Source organism: Camelus bactrianus, chromosome 11 (genome assembly GCF_048773025.1).
Source record: "Camelus bactrianus isolate YW-2024 breed Bactrian camel chromosome 11, ASM4877302v1, whole genome shotgun sequence".
NCBI classification, from domain to species: Eukaryota; Metazoa; Chordata; class Mammalia; order Artiodactyla; family Camelidae; genus Camelus; species Camelus bactrianus.
This window is the reverse complement of record NC_133549.1, coordinates 20,232,747-20,255,548: the sequence shown is the minus strand read 5'-3', so window position 1 is coordinate 20,255,548 and position 22,802 is coordinate 20,232,747. Positions and strand designations below refer to the sequence as shown.

Sequence of the window (22,802 nt, the reverse complement as noted above, 5' to 3'; positions counted from 1 at the left end):
GTCATTCCTGGTGTGATCAAATGCATTCTGGTTATATGGACTGTTTCTCCTCATCTCGAAAATGCCGAATGTAGTCAACTACTTACCCAGACAGGAGAGGAAACCATCCACATCCTACCGGCTAAACATTCTGCCGTCCGTCGTCTTTATCCCGTCATCATCGGGTGCTGGGATTCTGCGGCGCACGCCTTCCTCAGGCAGATCCATGGTGGGATGGAAGAGAAGGGGCATTCCTGGAATAATATTAATGGGATGGAGATGTAATTATAGGAAGTCTGCAATCTCGTATCATCTCAGAATCTTCACTGAGAGGGACTGCTCGTTCACATGGGTTGGAATGGATATTAAATGCTGCTTGTGATCCCAGCGGATGCCGACCGTGCTGGGACGACGTACCTGAGGGCAGGTCCTGCAGACTCATCTCCTCCTGAAATGCAAGGCACGGATTACGATGTGTTGGGAGTCTCTGACTTCTGCCTTCCCCGGCTCTCGGCTCAGCACCGGTCCCTCCACACCCAGTTGCCATCCACCTGCTCAAGGATTTCCCGGCCTCTCGGTGAGCTGAACTGCTGCCTGGCCGTGAGTGAGCCCGCGACCTGGGCTGCCCCAGCTCCCACTCCCGCTGCCTCAAACCAGCCACAGATTCAGAGATTCAGACCCCATCCAAAGGCAACTGAGCATCTATCCAGGAGCTGACCTTTGACCTCTGTATCCGCCGCAGGGCTTGGCAGCCACAGCAACTTTGGGCAGAATCGTCCTCTACCTGGTCCCACTCTTGGCTTCCTTTTCAATAGGAAAGTAGTTTGACTTAGGAAGCTGTGAGGCCTTAGACTAAGACGGCTTCGGATTTCAAGACTCTTTCTCTTCGACGTGAGGACAGTGCGAACTCCCCCGTGGTGGCCACCTTCTTCACGGCCTGTGTTTGGAGTCGTAGGACATCACAACAGTCTTTTAGCCTATGGCAAGTTCTTTGCTAAGCATTTGAGGCTCATTCCAGAGCTTCAGGATGTCAGCTAATAGAAAGGAGTTGATTTCTGATTTGTGAGGTTGGAAACTTGCTTTTGAGTCGGTTAGAACCAAATGAATAGCTCATTGTGGGCAGAGCAGGAGAGAGTCGGCACCCTGAGGTCGGAGGCTGTCCCAGGCCACTGTCAACATGCGGCACGCTGGCTCCAGAGCAGGGGTGAGCGCCCCCCACTCCCAGCCCCCTGAGCTGCCTCTTCTCTCATCTGTCCATCTCTTCCTAGGGTTATTGTGACGTTTAAGTGAGATGACCCAAAGTAAGCATTTCATAAAACCGTTACTGTTAACATCACCACAGAAAGTTTAAAGAAGGCATTTCGCTGGGTGGTGGTGTAAATGCTGCCCCTAGGCTGCACATCAGAGGCCTCCCTCAGCCCTGCAGTGCCCGATTTCTCACTTCAAAACACATACTCTATATTCATATCTGACTTTAAAAAAAGAAAAGTCAATTTTTTCTCCCTCAAACTGGATTAAGAGGAGTCTTTAAGCACAGGCACCCATTCTCAGAGTTTTCTCCTTCTTTTTCCTGTGTTTAAAAATAGATTTGGGAAGTAATACTCTTGCTAGTATCATCAAATATGACCCAGAGTTCCCCCAACTGGAGAGTGCTTGCGGCTCGGTGGGTCTCAGCTGCACAGGGTTTAAAAACCGCGGTAGAATTTCAGAATTAAGAATTAAACATGTAATTAAGGTTTAAATATTTTCTCCAGGCTCTTTGAGGTCTTATACTGTTATAAGGGGTACCCACCAGTAAGTGAAGTTAAATGGTTCTGCAGTTGGACTGTTCCACGTTGGTTCGTGGAAATACCACAGGAATACCAGAGAACTAAATGGAAGTGCCAATATTAAGTAACAGTGAATTTAATTTAAAAGTTAACTTAGAATATTCACTCGCTAGCCTGTCCTCCGTCAGGACCTCTGCTTCCTCCTCTGCCAGTTTCATTCCCTGTTTGTTTTCTCTTACAAGCCACTCCTCTCCCTCGGTGTTTGTTTGCACCACCAGCATGGCAGAGAGGGGGAAAGAAAAGAAGACTCTGCAGGTTTTTACATCAAGAGCAGGGCCCTGACCTTCCAGGGCACCGCAGCTGGGGCCACATGTCCTGCGCTGGTTTTTGAATCTGCTGAAAGAACAGAGAAGCTCGATGCACAGTGAAAACCCAGCTCTTAGTCTGCAAGTTTGGGAACTTTCTAAGAGACTTGATTTCTCTTTCCTTCCTTTGCCATGTTCTTGGGATTTTCTTAGCATCCCTGGATTCTGCAGGTTTCCTATCCAAGCAAAGTGCGACTCTCCCCACAGTGAAGCAGTTACTCTCCCAGAATCTGAAATTAGAAGCTGGCAGCAAGTTGGAAGAATGCTGCCTTTGGATCTGATGGTGACAAACAGATTAATCCCTCATTTATTTCCATTTCCATCTTCCCCCAGGAAAGTTTCCTCATTCTTCCAAGAAGTGCTTCCTAAAAGAGTCTGCTCGGTAATCGTTTGTCATAGAGCAGAGGCTCGGCTCCTGAACCCTCACAGTTTCCACTGAGAGGGACTGGGAACACAGCTCTCCTATATAAACTCCTGTCTCATCGTCGCGCTCCCGGCAGCGCCGGTTCAGAGCTGGAATCCTTCTTCTAGAAATCCTTTTCCAGTGACAGGAAAACATGGATTCCCGCAGGCCAGGCCGGCTGCCTGGCGTCACCTCAGTGGGACGAGAGGTAAAGGGAAGCTGAGAGGAAAGCCTTTCTTGCTGCTTGGGATTTGTGTCGTGGTTTATATGTGTGTAACAGAGTTCCTCAGGGCTTTAAAAACTAGGTCAAAGAATATGATCAGGAGGCATTCTTTCGATGAAAGCTGGCAAGCCCCTCAGTTAGCTTTGTCCCGCCCTGCGCAGGAAATCTGGGACTTAGGCTTCAGGAAGCCTTTTTAATGCACCACGGCCAGGCCAGGAGTGTGTGGGGATGGCACCGAGGAGCGGTCCGCTCTGCGGCTGGTGGGCTGTCAGAGGGCCAGGAAGCCCAGTGCGGCTCGCTTGTCAGGAAGACAGTCCCCAGCTATTGTTGGGGCCCTGGGTTCACTGGATGACACATCAAAGTCCCACCCATTTTAAGCTGGATGTTTCCTATTTTTGTAACCAAAACCACCCTCTGAATTTCCCTTAGCAGCCACATTTGTGAAGGGGCACTTGGGTGAAACATGATGCTCTGGGACAGCGGGAGGTACCTGGGCGGCTGGGCAGTGAGCGGGTCTTTCAGGGAGCTTGTGTTTGGGTTCACGAGGCGGGGCTGGTGGTCTGTGTCCAGGGTTCTCCCATCTCTGTGGCTGACGTGGTGGAAACAGATGGCATCGTCAGCTGCAGATCCGTGCCGACTGCCTGGCCAGTGGCATCACTCACACTTGGGGAAAGATAAGACACGTAAAACCTCTGGGTGTGTCTCAGACCCACTGGGCTGCAGAGTCAGGAAAGGGTTCTGCTGCCAAAGAGGAGGACTGTAGACCAGTCCCCACTGGATACGGAAACTCGCCGCCAGCTGCAGTCCCGTACACTGGGGGATGTCCCATCCCCGTGTGAATGGGGACATTCAGCAACAGGAGATTTGGGGCATTCGGTTTAAAATTTGCCAATTTGAAGTGACTTTTTTAAAACTGCTTTTTACAATGCAGTTTGGTATAAACTATTTAAAATGTTGGGAACGGAAAGATCCCCGTGGAATTGCTGAACAAGAACGTGTCACATAATGGATTCTCTGAGTAGCTTTTCTCCCTGTTTTGAATAGAAATGAACATAAGCTTAAAACTGAACTGGGATCTGTGTTATTTTATGATGGAGGCTGATGGAATTCTAACCACTTTTTAAAAATATGTTGATGGAATTTAACTGATTTCGAACAACTCTTCCAAGATTGATCTGCTGTGAGGGATGGTGTAGATTTGTGTTCAGGTGATATATAAATTTTTTTCTTTGTGTTGCTGCTGAGAAATTAATTTTTTTAAATGTCACATGGGGGGAAATTATTCGCAAGAAACAGGACTTGCTCTATTTCCTGTTTTGCCAGATAACATAACTGCCTTATGCTGAAAACTTAAATTGTGTTTATAATAACCCACCTGCATGTAGAGCACTTTACAGTTTACAAAGCACATTCAAATTTGTATCTCCTTTGGGCCTCGCAGATACTTGGAGGCAGCCTAGGTGTGCATTCTCATCTCCACCTTAAAGATAAGGAGACACTGGCTCAGGTGGGCGTGGAGAAGTGCCCATGGGAAGGGACCCACAGGTCTCCCGTGAGCCCTGAGCTGGGTTCCTCTCAGACCTGAAAGCCAATTTGCTCTCATTACCACCTCCAAAGGTGAGGGGCAGACCTGCCAAAAAGAAAATAAATAAAAATTTTCCATTATGGAGAGTATGATTTATCTGTTACAAAAGTACTAGAGCTCGTTACTAAGAACGTATCCTGTGGATTCTGGAAACGGTTTTCTGGTAGATAATTATGTTTTGGAACCATTTTATGACCACTTAAGCTGATCTTGGCCAGCGTTCCAAACTATTTCCGTGTGTTATCTGCTGACCAAATCCAGTCTTCTAATCTCTTCCCGCATACTTGCCAGATTTCCTTTCAGGGCGGCCCCTCGTTGGTCCATTCACGGGCCCAGCATTTATCAGGTGTCTCCGGGAGGCTCATGACTGTGCACGGTCCTGAAAACGCGGTGGTAGGTCCTAGTTCTGATTTCAGGAAATGATGCCTGTAGGGCCGACATTTGAGTCCTTTCTTTAGCAAGTCTAATTGTGAGTTTTGCTCAGCAGAAGGATGGGACAGAAATAGAGTTCAGTTCTAGAAAGCAGAATGACTTAAGACGTGTCCCTTCATGCTCTGAGTCACACCTTTGTCTGAAAAGTTTAGAGCTGGGTGAGGATTTTTTAAAGGTCCCTCCCAGACATGAAGTCCTGGGATTGATGGCAGTGCTTCTCTGGACTTGGAGTGAACAGCAGAGATGCCAGGCATCATGCGTGTCCGGGGCCAGTCATGTCCGTCGCCCCCGTTTCTGGGATGACATTTGTGCGTCATGATGTAAATGTTTTACAATCTTCGCTTTGAGAAGGAAGCAGCTGTCTTTGGTGCTTTCTCTTCCTTGCTCACTTACTTGTATTTGCTCCCTGGCTGCCTCCAAAAGGAGTGGGAACCTGTAAAGGAGGGTTTTATTCACAGAAAACATTTTTTGAAAGGCAATCTTTTTCTATGACATTGCTTCCATGCAGGAAGTAAAAGCTGGGAATCATGCGTTTTAATTTTACAACGTGAAACAGAAACCTTAGTTAATGAAACAAGAGTCCTTCCTTTACTGTCTGATTCATCCTGGCAAACGGTTCTGGGGCTGTGTGACTGATGGGGAGGCTGGGGGCTTGATCTTGTCAGATACGTGGAAACCCCCAGTGCCGCTCAGCTTCCCTTCTCGTGGGTGTTCTCAGCCAAAGACACGCTGGAAAGTGTGTGTCGCTGAGAAGCTGGCGATCCCGCACGCACACCATGTGAGCAAGATCAAGTTCAGAGGCATCACCATTCCCAGGACCTATTTTTGGCTTCTTTCCAATGTGAAGCCAACACCGACAGTCTGTTGTGCTGTTTCCCGTTGTGGGTGGATTTATTTAATTTTTAATGAGTGATTCACTACCCATAGCTGTTTGTTTTCCTCCTGTGGAGCTGCAGATTAAATCATGTTTCCTTTTAAAATTATTTTTGACATAATCTAAGTAATGTGGTACTCAGAGCATCTGAGATGAAGGGACCGAGTAGCATCGCTGAGTAAGACCAGGGCCTTTACCTTCCCCCGGCTCTTATGAGATGGCCGTGATGATGTCATCCTGTGGCGGGTGTTCCCACCAGAGGGGACTGAGTCTCATCAAAAACCTAAAAACATTTCTATGATAATGTTTTTCAAAGTTGTGTAAATTTTTTAAACTTTTTTTTTTCACGTTGCAACAAATCCATTCCACTTGGAAAGCCAGGAGGTCGGTTTCCCTAACAGAAAGTAATAGATCAATGTCCACACAGGGTTTGTTCAGCTTCCTCTCTGGCCCTGCTGTTTGCTCCAAGTGGCCTCGGTCCGCCCAGCTGGGGTCTGGTAACCCCTTCCGACCCATCACCTGAAGTGACAATAGCTCCGGGGTCGTCTTGGCAGCAGAACTGTTATGCTCCCGTCTTAGGCTCACTCCTTGCACCTCAACTCTGCTCCTTGAGATGGGTGGGGAGTGAAGACCATTCATCTTTCAGTGACGCACACCCCGGCTGGCACAGATCGAAGCCTCCAGACACGCGATCCAAGCTCATGCCCTCCACCCAGCACCAAGGGCCCCTGCTCGGATGTCCCTGGTGCTGCCTGAGAAGATGGGTGTGCACCAAGGTGGAAACACGGAGAGCAGAAAGGAGGCGGTAGGAGACAGTAGGAATCAGAGAACAACAACAAAGTAAAAGGGGGTGCAGTAGGGACAGGGGGACAGCTCCGTGGAGTCAGTCTGATTGAACAGCACGACCCGGAAAGAAGCAGAGGGGCCTGGCCTAGGGGCCAGGGGCCCACGTCTGTCCCAGCTGGCTGTGTGGCTTTAATCAGGTCACCACCTCCTAAGGGCACTGTCTCCCTGACCACCCACCTCCGCAAGACTCCAGAATTCTGTCCACCTAAGATGGGAGCCCAGAAGAAATAAAAAAATTCTAGTGCAAACTTAATAGCACAAAAGTCATCTGTGTTCGAGATGAGGACACTAGAAAATGCAAGAAGCCGTGACTGGGGGCCATTTCTTTCGGGACGATCTGCTTTTAACCAGCATCAGAGGTCCAGGCCCAGGGCTTCCCCAAGCTGTCTTCCCGCACAGGAGACACCCCTTCGTCAGAGTGGCTGCTCCCAGGCCTGGTGAAGCCCGGGAAATACCGGCCACTATGAGAGCCAAACTGCAGGCCTGAATCAGGAGCCCCTGCTAATCCATATGCCGCTGCCCTGCCATCAGACATCCGCGTGCCGCGCCCGACGTCCCTGTACCGCGCCTGACGTCCGGATTCCGTGCGTGACGTCCCTGTACCGCCCCCCCCCCCGACGTCCGGGTACCGAGGTACTGAGCCCGACGTCTGGGCACCGCGTCCAGCGTCCAGGTACCGCAGCCAACATCCACATAATGTTGTCGGAAATCCAAGTGCCTGGTCAGGAAATCAACTGCCATGTCTGGGCGTCTGTAATAATGGTACAAATGGGAGTCTTCATTTTTCACCAGACCGTGGTGAGCCCCCTTTCAGAAATTCACTTAAAAGCTAAAAAAAAAAAATAAGTTTTTATTTCAGCCGAGCTAAATGCATTTTATAAAACTGTGTGTTTGTGTGTGTGTGTGAGAGAGAGAGAGAGAGAGAGAGACACACATATCACTGTCCCTGGGGAATCTGAAAACAGTTGAAATTGCCCCTCATGACGGACCCAGTGGACCTGACCGAGGGCGAACAAATGATGGAAGAAAAGGTTCACTGAAACTGAGCCGCCAGATTCTGAGAAAGACAGCGGCCGTGTCAGGGGCGCGTCGGCCGTCCTGGCGGTGCTCCCCAGGTTTCTTAAGCCCACAGGAAGGGCTTTCTACAAGGGTATGTTTAAAAGGGGATTAAATACTAATCTCGGGGAATGAAGAGTCAAATTCAGAGAATGATCTGTTGTAGGGCAATCTGTTCAGCTATAGGAAATGCATATTTTTTAAAAAACTCCTGTTTTCTACTTTTTCCTGTGATTTATGTAATGGGTGGCACATCACGGGAAACTACTGCTTGGTTGCATCCATGCAGAGGGACAGAGGACGATCGATTTGGCTCTCCCAGCTGACTGTGACATGTGGGGTTGGGTCAGCTCCTGGAGGACAGTGAATGTCCTAATTTGAATCTGCAGCGGTGGCCTGGCACCTCGCGGGGATCATGTACAGTTGACGAATGAGTAAATGAATGAATGGACTGGTGTGGAGACAGAGGGGAGACTAGGCGGTCAGCAGAAAGAAAACTCCATTTTGCGTGCTCCATGGTGCCTGGGGCAGCACTTAGCAAGACCAGGGACAGCTGCACAAGATGCTAGGTTGCTTGTTAAAAAAAAAAAAAAAAACAGGAAAAAAATGCTTTCTCTTTTCTTCTGTGGTCTCTCTCTGGCACTGCCAGAGTGTTTTATCCCCTCCATTTAATGTCATGCTCCCTGGGGGATGGGGACAAGGACGCGCTCAGGCAGTGCAGACTCTTCGAGGTGCCCAGCACCTGCCCTGTGACTTGGCAGGGAGGGTGCACGTATCAGGGGTCAGGAAGTGGCTCTTCAAGAACCCGTCCTGGGAAGGTAGAAGGAAGGAGCCGAGGCCCCAAGCCTCTGGCACAATGCAGAATTGTCCCATCAGAAGTCACTTGCCAAACACAGATTCAGAGATAAAATTCTTACAAATTTCAAGACAGTGGCTGCAGCGTGAAGCCCCAGGCGCTGAGCCCCTTCTGAGGCTCTGGTCTCACGCCTGAAGCGCCCTGGCATGAGACATTATGGTCAGAGCACCGGAATGTTCTTCTGTGGTGGTTTGCATTAAGAGGTATTTTCCCCCTGGGCAGACAAGCCATCTTCAGCTAGACCTTTCATTCTCCCTTTTTCCATCATTAGTTTCTGGGAGGGTCTTCCCTCCCAACCCCCATCCCAGCCCCTCTATCTGACTCCCAGTCCCAGATGACTTTCTGCCACCCTGTTTCATTTTTTTTTATATTGTCACGGAAACACTACTGTTTGGAACAGTTGCATTTGTCCTCTCTCCCCTACTGGAATGTAGGCCCCGTGTGGACAGGGACCTTGTCCCTCTGTCCCCGCACACCCCAGGTGCTGACACATGAGTGAGTGACTGTGATGTAATCCTCCTTATACTGCTTTACCCCCATTTTGGAGCAAGAGGAGTATAAATAAATGAAGGCAATTAATGCCCCCAAGAGTCTCAGGAATCCCCTGTGACTGCCTCTGGCCAGCACCAGAGTGGCTTCAGTGATTTCTTTCACAGATGAGGCCAAGTTGGTTTTGTTTTGTGTTGTGACCATATGTCAGCAAATGTCAGGTGGGCATGCTGGTAATTCTGGCCCAATTTCTGCCTGAATCCAAGGGAGAGCAGTGTTCCAGGTCTGCACTGGTCCCCAGGCTGGCCAGAGCTCTGCGTTTCAGCTCCATTTGAGTTTCTAATGGCAGTTCTCGCCCTGACCCCTTACTTCATTTCAGGTGGTTTCCTAAGAGCTAGGGGTCTGCTCCTCAATCAAAACCACCTACTAGCCTTGAAATTCCGTGTCTGGAAAGGGGTATGTTTTAGAGAAGCCTATTAGAGGTGTAGTCGAAGATGAGGACCTGTTACCAACGCTAGGCTCTATACACCGAGAATGACCAAGGTTGAAGTCCAGCACATCACCATGGAGAGGAGCTGGTGCCTTTACCCTGCCCAGGCCCAAACAGTGGGGCGCGAGAGCTGGACCCCGTGAGAGAGGCGGGCAGGGCTGAGCCTGGGAGCCCTGGTCCTCGCCTTCCCACAGCAAGCTGCTGGATCACGTCTTACTCTCCCAGTCCTGGGGGAACTGGGGAGACTCGGGTGACTGAAGAAAGTGCAAGGAAATTGGGTGAAAAAGACCTGAATGTGCAAAATAAATCATCCTATCCTGAACTGACCAGTTTTGTGGTGGAGGAGACAACCTCACTCTGCTCCATGTTAGCCCTGTAATGAATATATACATATATATCTATATATGTATGTACATATATATGTGTGTGTGTGTATATGCATGTATGTGTGTATATACGTGCACATACATATATATAAAGCTGAATCACTATGCTGTACACCAGAAACTAACACAGCATTGTAAATCAACTAGACTTCAATTAAAAAAAAAAACACATCCCTTTTCAAGACACGGAATTTCAAGGCTAAGTAGGTAGCTTTGCTCAGTGGGCATATCCCTTAGTTCTTGGAAATCTGCCTGAACTGGATGGGGCCATTTTTCTCCCTCCTGACGCAGAGGAGGTTAGCCCATGGTGGCTCACCTCCAGGAAGAGAGGGCACACAGCGGGGACTTGCCAGAATGTCGGTGTCACAGCCCAGAGACCAAGTTCAATCATCAGCTTTGCCCTTAGAGGGCTGCCTGGCAGCAACAGAGTCATGTGCTTTGCAGGAACTCCATGTAAAGGGCTTAGGTCCCAGAGGCCCCCAGATTCTCGGGGTCTGATCCAGCATAGCACCACGGAATTACCCAGCTGCTGCTGAGCTGATGGCCCAGAGCCTGCAGGCGGGGTTGGAACTGGGCGGTACCCAGGGCTGGTGTGGTTTCATAAATAGCTTTGTGCCATAGACAGTTATAAACACCTACACGGAAACCCTGCTTCCCAGTGGTGCTGCAGCCTTCAATTAGGTCTCGGGACGGCATGGCAGGATGACTAGAGTAAGCATTGCTTGGAGTTGTGGTGAATTTGTTGAGCATCAAAGGAGAACCGACTCATCCTTCTGTGCCTCATTCAGCATTCTGTCCGTGCTGGTACTCACGCCACACACGTGCACACACACTGGGAAAAAAAAATCCCGGGCCACCTTGAACGAAATGGTTTTGACCTCTATTTCTAAAAAGTGTGTTAGCATGAAACAGGGAGCTGTCTCTGAGAGTTCAGCAAGCTATCTCCCCCACCTGCTCCTGTCTGAGCTGCCAGCCCTGGTGTTAAGTAGTCTGGTTTCTCTGGGAAAATTCACATCATGGACATCTTGTTGCCAGGAACCTGCGCGATTCACTTTTCACTTCAGGATGTTGCCAAGTCCCGTGCGTTACTCCCAGTGTGCAGGTGGAGCAGGGAATGGCGTCTCATTGTTTGGCAGGGAGCGAGTTCTTCTAAGAAGGCCGCGCAATGTCAGGAGCTTCCGTGGCTCTGCAGTGTGTAACTTTGCCTCTGTCTCACCAAAGGCAGACTCTCCCATGTGACAGTATAGAGAAGGGGGCAGTCTCACAGCTGCCCCGTTAAAATCATTGCTTCCACGGTAGAACAGAAACACCCAAGGGGGGGCTTGGGATGGGGGCTGACTGCGTGTTGCAGGCAGGGGACAGAGTGGAAGGGGACAGCGGTGCCCCGTTTCTCCTGCACCGTGCTCACTTTAGACAGAGTATATTCTAATTGCTCAGGATTCCAACCATACGGTCTTCAGCCTAAGAATTTTTTTCAGGACATGTGCGTTTGATGCTTCTCAGTGTGTATGACTGTGGAGCCTCAGTATGGACCCCCGTTAGTGGATCCCATCCGTCCGGTACCTCTCCCAGCTCTCAGCTTCCGCCCTCCGCCTCATTTCATATCCCGGCTGAGCTCAGGAGGGCTCTTCTTTGCCACGAAGGAGGCAGAGAGGTGCGGGGATGGCCCAGACCACACACACCCTGCGCTCGGACGCGTCCTGGCTGTCGGGAGTCCCTGGAAGTGTGGCCGCTCTCATTTCTTTGTGAAGTGGGCGTTGTGAGAAGTATGTCTATTCATTGCCGCAGCCTTGGTGTGTGAGGCCCCCGCAGCATTCCTTCCTACGTGGAGAGAGTTTTTTTTTTTTCTGTCCCTAAAACAACCAGGCTTCTCAGCTTTGTATCTGGCCAATCTCAGCAGTCTGGCAAAAAATAAAAATAAATTTAAAAAGACAAAACAAAGCAAACACCAAACAAATATAACAGCAGAAGAAAAAGACCAGAGAGCACAGATAACGTGAGTTAAACTCAGGTTAACTTAATGAATTGGGGCCAGAGTGAGATTTGACATTTTCCTGGAAGTTTGGCTTTAGTAAATGACCTGCCTTTTCCAAATAATGGCCTCTGAAGTCCAATCCAGCGGATTTGATTTCTCCCCTTTCAATTAACCCCGTCTTGTCAGGAGTCCAAGCCGGCTCTCACGACCATTTGTAATAGGAGCTAAGGACAGCTGATTCCTGGCCCTGAGAGTCCGGATAAACTCTGTGTTTACTCAGAAGGAAACGTGGTGAAGTCCCTGTGCTCCAAAGGGAGGCGCCCACGTGCCACGTTCCTGGAAATTTCCCACATCCCTCCTCTGCTGCGAGGCTGCCGAGGGGTGGACACCCCTCCCTCAGCCCGGATTCAGAGCTAGCACCTCAGAGGACCAGCATCTTTGAGTCCAAAGTCAGCTCCACACTTGAATAGTTCATCCCTTAGGAAATCAGGGCTTGAAGACTGAAAAATCCAGTCAGTAACATCCATGTTTTTTATTTAATCCAGACTTCACAGGTGAGAGACTTCAGGAATTAATATATAGGCATCAGTGTATCTGTATTTGTGTCTGGGGGTCAGCTAGTTACAAATAAAAGTAAGACAGGAGAGGCACAAATAGGGGATCTAAGCTGTTGCTTCAAGAATGAATACATCGGAGGTTCAGATAACGTGAACTCCCACCAATAAAAACCGCACAGTTCCTCATTTCTACTTGTATTACTTTTCTTTCTTCTTTTTTGCATTCAGCAAACACTTGCGGAGTACCAGTGTAAACAGACTGACCGCTTTGCATCTTTTCTTTCCCATTTTTTAGTTTGTTGTTTTAATTGAAATACAGTTGGTTTACAGTGTTATGTTAGTTTCAGGTGTACAGCAAAGTGATTCAGTTGTACACATACAATGTGTCTATTCCCTTTCATATTCTCTCCATTCTAGGTTATTACAAGCTATTGAATACAGTTCCCTGTGCTACACAGTAGGTCCCTGTTGTTTATCTATTTTATATACAGTAATGTGTATCTGTTAATCCCAAACTTCTTACCTTTGGTTTTTGAAAAGCATTTCTCAGGTCATTGGAAATAGTACTCTCGCCTTAAATTTTCGAGGGGAGTAAGGTAAGGTATCTTTGGCTCTTTGCTCTCCCTGTGTGAAATCCCGCCCACGCTGGCGCTGGCGTGCACAGACACCTTCAGTTGTCCCCACTCAGCACCACTGTGAGGTGAAGCTGAGAGTTCGATTAACTAAGTTTTACGGAGCCAGGTGTTTGTTTTCCCAAAAACCTGTGCCATGTGAGACAAATGGTTTGATTTAAGGGTGTGCGGTGGCTGCGCTGGGAAGCAGTCGAACCACAGCAGCGATACTGCGGCATCACCATGGCAACCGGTGGAAATAATGGCCCCCTTCGGGAATAAGAGATCTCAAGTCCTTTTGCAGGCGGGTAGCATCGGCTGTCTGCAGCAGAGATGGTTTGCGATGATTGTTTCAGAAATTCCTTGTCAACAGAAGATGAACGAGAAGTGGCGCTTTCAGAAAACAAATGGATTTGCAGACAACGAATGTGCTCGTCTAAGTCACCGGGGAAGGCGGGGTGGCGATTTAAGAAGCCCATGATGAGGCGCCCAGGGCACCCCGAGCGCACTGCTGTTCCGGGAGCTGCAGGGAGCCTGGTCACTGGTCCTGCCGCACAGCTCATCTGCAGGGCTGCTGCTGCCCTGTGCTGCCATCTTTCATAGCCTTTCCGTTTCTGTCTGGACTTCTCCTTCACTGGAGGCAGAAATAATTGGGAATTAAATGAAAGCACATGTAACCATCTAGCCCAGTCTTTGGCACGTGGGAAGTGTGCAGTGAACAGTGCTTCGAATCAAATTCTCAGGACGAAATGAAATTGCGTGCCTGGGGCTGGTCGTGGGAGCTGTACTAGTATTAACAACAACAACAACAACAGAAGTGAGACGTTGCAGCAAGCCATCCTCCAGACGCTTTGGCGCATTGGTGCCGGGGTTCCTCCCGCAAGATGTGTCACTGGTTAGAACCGTCTGCACAAGTTCGTGCCGCCTGCGCTGATAACCAGTCCACGGGGAAGGGCACTTCCTTTACCCACATTCTGAGGGTACGGCTCGACCCACAGAATGTGAAGCAAGGAAGCTCTGTAAAAAATCTTCCACTCTGATGCAAGAGGAGAATTTGGTGAGAGCAGGCAGCCGCGGGAGCTTCAGGTTTTCAGATAACAGACTAGAGAATAAAGCTTGGGGGGACGTTTCCCTTTTTATTTGAGGAAGTACTGCAGAGAGAAAACAGAGATCTTTCTGATATGACAACTTCTCTTTTCAAAGCAACGTCATGCCTGAAATAGAATTTTCCTGCCTGTGAAATACAATTTTCTTTAAGCTGAGTGGAAAGCTCTGGGATGAAAGCTGTTTACCTTTAGACCCTGTTGAGGGAAGGTGCACATCATACGTGTGCTGAAGGGCTTTGCTTCACCTTTGCTTCACTTTCCCTTGTATTTCAATTAATTTCGCCTTGAATTTTTTTGAAAGGAGACATTGGCAGTAACTTTACTGGAAAACTACCTCTGAAGCGCGGGGCCCTGGCGATAGATCTTGCACCTGTCCGTTCTTGCCCTCTGCAGCCCGTGAACCCAGCTTGTCCCGGGGCTGCAAGTTTTGTCTTCCTCTGCCTTTCCGAGCGCAGTGCATGGAAGGGTGTGATTACCCAGCCGGGACCTCCAATGCAGCAGCCAGCAGCTGGCTTGGGTTGCTTCCAGCAGCCAGACTGATTCTCTGCCACCTTTCTGACTGATTTATTGTGAACTTAAAAAAAAAAAAAAAAGCCACTGCATCACTGCAAATTGTAAATTTATTTCTAAGTGTTTATTTCAACGAGAGATGAGACGTCTCTTCTGACACTTTTTCCCCTGGTGGACTTTTGGCTCTGGTTTCTGATGACATAGTTTGGGTACCCACAGCCGCTAGCCTCGGGAGGAGGCTGACAGGAGGAATGCCCACGTACGTGATGTGCTGCCGTTCGCATCAGTAGCCTGCTCAGAGATGCTCAGGTCAGCCAGCGAGACCGCAGAGCTGTGGACATGGGTGTTAGGGGCTGCTCAGGGAGCGGCGCTCTGTAAGTATCTGTGGATGCAGGACATAGACGTGACAAGGGATTCCTGGAACGTCCTTTGGGTCGCTGGTGTGGGTTGTGAGAAAAATGCATTTTCCAACAGCTTTTAAAGTTTAATACCTAATGTTGCTACTCACTGTTAGTTTAGGAATGTCAACAGCAGTTTTGTTCTGTGCCAAGTTTGTGTGCGAGCTTTTACTCCACCAGCCTGTGAAATGGTGTTGCTGGCGGGTGAGCAGTTCTGTACAAATGATTTACGCTGATTTTATGTCTTCCTGTGCACTGAATTGCTGTTTGACGTAAGTACTTTCTCCTTCTGAAAATATATCTGAATGTTTTTTAAGCAAAGAGAACATGCTTAAAATTTTGGGCATGCGTGTTTCAGCTGACGTGGAAATTATAAAGGCATTTTGGGAAATATTTGACATGAAAACTGACAGACCAATTAAAAATTGGAAGAAGAGACACTCTGGTTGTTTTCCCTGCCTCTTCCTCCCTCCCTCCCTCCCTCTCCATCTCCCTCCCTCCCTCTTCCTTCCTTCCTTCCTTTCTTCCTTCCTTCCTTTCTTTCCTTCTTCCTTCCTTCCTCCTCCCTCCTTCCTTCCTTCCTTCCCTTTTTTCTTTCTTTCTTCCTTCCTTCCTTCCTCTTTCTTTCTTTCTTTCTTTCTTTCTTTCTTTCTTTCTTTCTTTCTTTCTTTCTTTCTTTCTCTTTCTTTCTTTTCTTTCTTTCCTTCCTTCCGTCCTTCCTTCCTTCCTTCCTTCCTTCCTTCCTTCCTTCCTTCTCCTACTGCTCTGGCTGTGACCGTGAGACTGCACCATATTGAACTGCATCTTCTCAGAAAGACTGTATATTGGATAAATGTTCAAATTACTTTTCAATTGCAAATGCTACTCTGTGGGTGAACTCAGATACAACTCACCTTGAACTAGTTTTGATACATATGGTGAGAATAGGCTTCCTGCTGAGAAAAAAAACACTAGGTTACGTCCTGTGAGATGGTTCATTTAAATCAGCTTATCCTGGGTTGTCAGCGCTTCCCTGCAAAGTAAAGGGGCCCCTTCAAGCCCTCGTGCTCCCCTCAAGGACTCCTGGTCATCCCAGCATTACCTTAAGAACTGCACCCGCTCACTTGGGGTCACGCCTCTGGAGGTGGCCAGGGCTGGCCTTCTCTCCCCTGGGCGCCCTGTAAGAAGGGCATCCCTGTGCCTGTGGCCTCCACACGCATCACTGACGGGATCTGCAGGCACTCCCAGTTTCACTTGTTTCAGTTAGGAAGGCCGGCGTGAGCATGGTCGCGCTTGGCTGTTACGTGAGGGGCCTCGGCCACACCTCCCGGTCGGCTCTGGTGCCATGCGGTCGCTCTTTGTCAGAGAGAAGCCTGAGTGTGCGCTCGTGGGGGCGGGGGCCGCTGCTGTGGGAGTCGGCCCTGCACGCCCGCTGTGCACGTGGCTGTTGGTGTGCTGACAAGGGCGCACAGCAAGGAGAACCTGAGCTTGTTTCCCCTAGCCACGTGCAGGGTGAACTCTGGGCATTCTGTGAGATTTTACTCCCTTCTGATGGGATTTAAATCCTCCCACTCTCCGTATGACGGTGGGGGCTGGGAGGTGGCCTGGGGGGCCGGGCTCTGTCCCCCAGGCAGACCCCAGATCCAAGGTGGCTCAGGGCCCAATTCCCCCGAGAAGCCGCCTTCAAAACAGGGGCAAACTGAGGATTATGCTTTCTGTTTCCTGCCGCTGGGGACCTCCCGGGGGGGGGGGGTGACAGGCTCTGGGGAGACAACGTAGCGAAAGTGCTGAGAATGAGGAACACACAGGATCCGTGACAGTCAGTCCCTGATGGCAAGGCAGACGGGGGCAGTTGGATGTTCGTCTGTAAGGAGGTTTCCCCTCTTCCTGGGCCCTGGAAGTGAACCCCCTTGTCCCTTTTGTGGAAAGAAGCGGGGTGACTGGCACCCCCACCTGTCTGATGTTTGCAGGCTGGAGGGCCAGCCGCTGCCTCGGACTTCGGTTCCAGGCTGGGCCCCTGGATGGCCGCCTCCAGCCCTCACCCCCTCCAGAATCCAGATTTATATGTCTGCTGAGGGGAGAGCTGCGCTGTAACAGGGTGTGAGTGCCCCCTCCTCGGACTGGACTGCACCCCGTTTGTCCATTTGTGCTGCAGGGAAGCCGGGAGAGCCCATCCCGGGCAGGGGTGACGACACTGCTGTCAGGAGGTTCGTGTAACGGCGGCCCCGGGCAGGCCAGCCCGGAGGGACCAGTGCTCCCCAAGAGAAGGTGGGAGCAGGCTGGCTCTGCCCCCGGGGCCCCAGCGATGGGGAAGGTCTGCCAAGGAGGGAAAACGCTACGGCGGGCGGGTTAGTGGGGCAGCCCGGCCGTCTCAGAAGCCAGGGATGCAGGGGCGATGCTTCTGCTCCTCCTCGTCTTCCCCGCTCCTGGCACCTGCCTGGCACGTAGCAGGCGCTCGAGTGGTCGTTTCTGAAGAAGTGAACGTGAGCTGGTGGACAAAGCAGCATCAGCTGGTTTTGCAGTAGTCGGGGGCAAATCGTCTTCCATGTGATGTGTTTGGTCTCCCTGCAAACATGCATGCATATCTGCGTGGTTTGAAGGATGGAACAGCATTGCGGGCTGTGAATCAGATGCTGGGTTTCAATCCTGGCCTGTCACTTCCTCGCTTTTGAGACTTCGGAGGTGACTTGACCTGTCAGGTGTCACCTTCCTCTTCGGTGGCTGAGGGGCCGAGATGAGATGATTCTTGCAAAGCGCTCAGCATCCTGCCTGGTCCTGAGTGGCCCCATCAAGTGTCACTTTTATTGTTTCCCTATTATTTCTTCCTTTGTGTTCTCCTCAGTGCACTGGGTGTCAGTCATTTGTATTTCTCTGGGAAACGCATTTAAAAAGTCATCCATGTTCTGGGAAAAACAAACTCCCAAAAATGTTTTCTAATGCAGTAAAAAAAAAAAATTAGCACCATGGGCGTTAGAAGCACACGGTACAGCTTGCATTTCAGAACTGCACTCTTACATTCATCCCAATAACAGTGAAAAAAAAAAAAGAAGGCAGCATAATAATGTGAGCAGTTTTTCAGTCTAAAATAACCTCAAATAGATGGAAAATTGAAAGTGCATTTTACCCCATCTCTGTGTGGCAGTTCATGCGCGGACATAAGGTGCTGGAGTTCTGCCAGGGTTTTAAAATTAGAGCAGAAGAAATGAGACCCAACTTAATTAGTATAAATGTTGCCGTGTAACTTCTAATAATGAGTGTAATTTGCAATGCACGCTCACCATGTAATTTAGCACAATGGGACCCGCAGAATGTAGGACTCGTATTTAATCAAGAGGTATGATTAACGCAGAAGGGGATGAAGTTTGGAGACTGGAAGGCTGTGTGGAGGTTGCGCATGTCCCAGAGAGGCTGTGACGGCTACTGAGCTGCGTGGCTCTGGCCGGTTACTCAGTGTTCCTGTGCCTCAGTTTCCTCTTCTGTGAAGTGGGAATAACAGTGTCCCAATCTTTCATTGCTGTCGTGGGCGTCAGGTGAGTGAATCAGGAGAGCCCTGGGTGCACAGCTCTCAACCAGGGTCGCTTGCTCTGTTTTTTTGTGAATGCTGTTATTCATGAGGATCTTGGATGCCAGGCTGGGGAGGGTGCCTTTTGCCCCAGATCATAGGCTGTGGTGGTCCTGGGATGCTCTGTCTTTACTGAGGTAAAATTCATATAACGTAAAACTAGCCATTTTAAAGAGGGCAGTTCAGTCGCATTTAGTGCATTCACAATATTGACCAACTGTTGTGTCTACCTAGTCCAGAACATGTTCATCCCCCCAAAAGGAACCTTCCAAACCCCTTAAGCCGTCGTCCCCACCCCCCAAGCCCATGGCGATCCCTCATCTGCCTTCTGCCTCGTTTGACTGATGTGCGTTGCTATTTCGTATAAATGAAATGATGCGTTATGTGAGCTCTTTGCCTGGCCTCTTTCACTCAGCCATATGTTTTTGAGGGTCACCCACCCTGCAGCAGGTGTCAGCACCTCATTCCTTTTCATGGCTGCATAGTGGCCCATCGTGTGGGTGTTCCACAGTCCCACCCAGTTTATCCGTCCATCAGTGGATGGACACTGAGGTTGTGTTCTGCGTCTTGACTGCCGTGAAGAGTGTCGCTCTGAGCACTGGTGCACGAGTTACTGCGCACCTGGTTTGGGTTCTGTTGGATTTAGGCCTCGGAGTGGGATTACTGCCGCCAGAGTGGCTCTGGGTTTGCCGGTTGGAGGGTTCCCCCAGACTGTCTTCCACAGCAGTACGCCGTTTCCCAGGCCCACCAGAAGTGCATGAGGGTTCTGGTTCTTCGTATCCTCACCAACACTTGGTTTTTTCCTGTTTTTTGAAGTGCAGTCATCGTAGTGGGCAGGAGTGGCATGTGACTGTGGTTTGGTTTGCATTTTCCTGATGATTAGCGATGTTCTTGTGGGGCCTTTGCGTGTCTTCTTTGGAGAAATGTCCACTCTAGTCCTTCATCTGGTTTTTGACTGGGTTGCCTTTCTGTTCTTCAGCTGTAAGGGCCCTTCGTGTATTCTGAGTACCAGACCCGTACCAGATACATGATTCGCAAATACTTTCTCCCGTTCTGTAAGGTGTGTTCACTTTCTTACTAGTGCCTGTGATGCACGGAAGCCCTGAGATGGTTTCAGGCGCAAACAGAGCACAGCAGTGAAACCTTGAGTCATGAAGGTGAACACCCTTCCCGTCTTGATCCCCTTCCAGGCCCTTCCTCGTGCGCAGAGAGAGAGGCTCAGTTAGATGCGACTGTGTCCAGCTTTTACGGCTCCTGGGAATCCTTGGCTTGTGGCCACATCATTTCAGCCTCTGCCTCCACCTTCACATGGTGTTAAAAAAAAAAAAAACTCAGTCTTTCCTTCCTGCTGTATGTCTCCTTTATGTCTACACAGAACACTTCACTTCTGACACTTCTGGTCACAAAACATGTGGAGGTTTTCCCCCACCAAGCAGTTCTTCGTGACAATAGCTGAGTGTCCTGCAAACTCAATTCTGACATCACCCAGAAATGGCATTAGGTCCCACATGTGAAGGGCTCAGTCCCACGAGGCTAGAGCTTCTGTCCCCGTGGGGTTGGGGGCATCACCCTCCTGGTCTGTGGGTGCGGTCACACCCCGGGAGCCCTCCGATCCCCGCACTACTGGGATTTTTATGGTGCTCCATCACATAGGCATAATCAGTTACTAACTTCTTCCCAGCCTTCTGCCTTCTCGAGAGGAATGGGGGAGGGGGCAGGGCTGAAAACTCCAAGCTTCCAATCTTGGCTTGGTCTTTCTAGTGACCAGACCCCATCCAGGAGCCCACCCAGAGTTGTCTCATTAGAGCAAAAGACACTCCCACCACCCAGGCATTAAAAGGAACCCTGTGTCAGGAACTGGGGTCAAAGATCAAACATTAGAACGAAAGATGCTCCAAGTGTTCTTACCACCTAGGAAATTCTGAGGGCGTTAGGAGCTGTGTACAGGAAGCCGGGACAAAGATCGAGTGTATGTTCCACGTTGTAAATCACAGCATCACCCACGTCCTTCCTCCCTGTGTGCGCCTCTCCTTGTAAAGACACCGCTCATTAGATTTAGGGCCCACCCTGATCCCTCATGGCCTCACCTTAACTGATTGCACCTGCAAAGACCCGATTTCCAAAGAGGTCACATTCTGGGGTTCCAGGTGGGCGTGAACCGGGAGGAACACAGTCCGCCCAGTACAGCATCTGGCGCAGGTTGGCCGTCTGTCCTTTTCCACTGCAGGTCTTGGGGGCGGTAATGATACTGCTGGGTTTCCTAAGATCAAAGCTAGTCCGTGGACCCTCTCTCTGCAGTTCTGACCTCAGCTGGAGTCAGCATCCTCGGGGTCCCTGAGCGCACGTTCACAGACCACGGAGGAAGCAGATTCTCACAGGCAAGGGTAAACCTGAGCACAAGGATTTTACAGACAATCAACTCCTAGGGGCCCCTTAGGTACCTAACTAACTTTGACTTGAAAATCACCGCTTAATTTGTCTGTTTCCTCCGGTCTGAGCCAAACAGAAATCAGGAGGTGTGTAGTGTGTAGTCTTTCCTGCTTGCTGAATTGTTCCCACCATTTCTGGATGCAAAAGGGAGGCGGAGCGACACTGATGCTCTGTCCATGCAGACCACGGCTCCCAGGGCTCCCATCTTTTCTTTCTGTCTGCTTGACTCTGCCAGGCCTGGGAGACAGCAGGGAGGAGGTCAGCAAGCATTGGGGGGGAGAAAGGAAAGAAGGAAGCCTCCACCGGGGCATCGAGGGGGCCCTGCCGAGCCCCCGAGACGGCACCAAGTCCCATGAAAGAGTCTTTCACCAGAAATAAAGCATTTCTGTGACGGCTCTGCCCCAAAGCATTCTCCTCTCCGCTCCTTCCCTCCTTCTCATCGTCATCAGAGTTCAAATAAAAGGATGCTCTTTGCTCAAAAGAGACTCCAGTCCAGTGCCGCTGTGCTCGAAGCCATCAGCCTCTACTTGACCTGGACGTTTCTAAACAAGTCAAACACAAACAGATTCTCACAGCCCGTTTCTGGCTTCCTGTTACCTGACTTCCTAGCAGATTGTGACATCCATTTCCTTCGAGGTTTCTTTTTAATCCCTCTTTTTTTTTTTTTTTTTTTTTTTTTGTAGCAGAACAAGAAATCTCTCTCAAAGGACATAAAATTCTGTGATGCTGTATTGATAACTATTTGAGGAGATGCAACTGATGTTTACAGAGAAATAGGTTGGGGAAAATAAAGGTCAACTCAACTTTCTGGCCATTTCATTCACTTGTCAAACAAATACTTACTAAGTACTCATTTTATGATGCAAGGACACGTTCCAGGTATGACAGATAAAGGGAACTTTCTGAGCAGACATGCTTGGAATCCCAGACCCACAAAATGCTAACATCTGTTAGTGCCAAAGCAATTCAAGGGTTTTTTTTTTCTTGGTGGGGGTGGAGTTAAAGTAAATATTTTCAGCAAGTGTTTGGAATTTACAGAATGTGTGTCCACCTGTCTGGAAAGGAAATGTTTTCCAGTTTCAATGGCGTCCCATGCTGGTCCTGATAGCATCTTGCAGAGTTTCAGAATAATTCCTGGGTCTGCTAAGCTCACTTGGAGCACAGAGACATGGTTTTGTAAAGTCTGGTTGTTTGAGACTGCCTGGGTTTGAATCAGGCTCTACTCTTTTATGTCTGTGTGGCCTTGAGCAGGTTACTTAACCTCTCTGGTCCTCAAAGTGCTCTGCCACAAGACAGGCATGATGAGAGCCTGGACTGTCTCAGAGAGCTGCTGTGAGGGTCAAGCATGTTTACGTATAGAGTACACGGACCCACGTCCTCAGCCAGAGTGAATGCCCCATAATGTCACCATCACCATCAGCATTGTCACTTGTCCCTCCTCTGCACAACTCATTGTGCTTCTGGAAATGCCCACGGCATCCAGGAGGTGTGCTGTCCTGGCAGGGTCCCGGGCGTCCGGTGAGAGCCGGGCCCAGCCGCGCTCTGTAAGTGCTGCTGGTGGGGGTGTGAGCCCGACACTCCCCTGTCCCGGGGCCGCCGGGTCGTTCCGCGGTTTGTGTCTCGGGGGCTGAAATCTGACGCCTCTTCTAGGCTTCCTTCCCCCACTCAGAGCAGCGGCCTGCAGTAAGAGAAGTGGGATTGATTCTGTTGCTTCTTGTTCAGTTGCCTTTGAGTCGAACAAATTTTAAAGTGCTTACTCGCATTCCAGAAAGGGCGCGAAGGGCTCTCTTCTGATCAGAGAGGGAAGGAGCTGGCCCGGGGCCGCTCAGCCCGTGGCCGGAGCTCGGGTCACCCTGAGCTGGTGGCCCAGGCTCTTCCCAGTACTTTCTGTGCTTCCAGGAGAGCAGCTGTGATTTAAAGG

The 22,802-nt window shown here is 49.8% G+C and overlaps 1 protein-coding gene across 2 annotated transcripts in view; it reads left to right on the top strand.

Annotated features, from left to right (window-relative positions):
- The window catches only part of PTPRE (protein tyrosine phosphatase receptor type E), a 146,910-nt gene that overhangs the window by 59,019 nt on the left and 65,089 nt on the right, over positions 1 to 22,802 (top strand). The window lies entirely within an intron of this gene.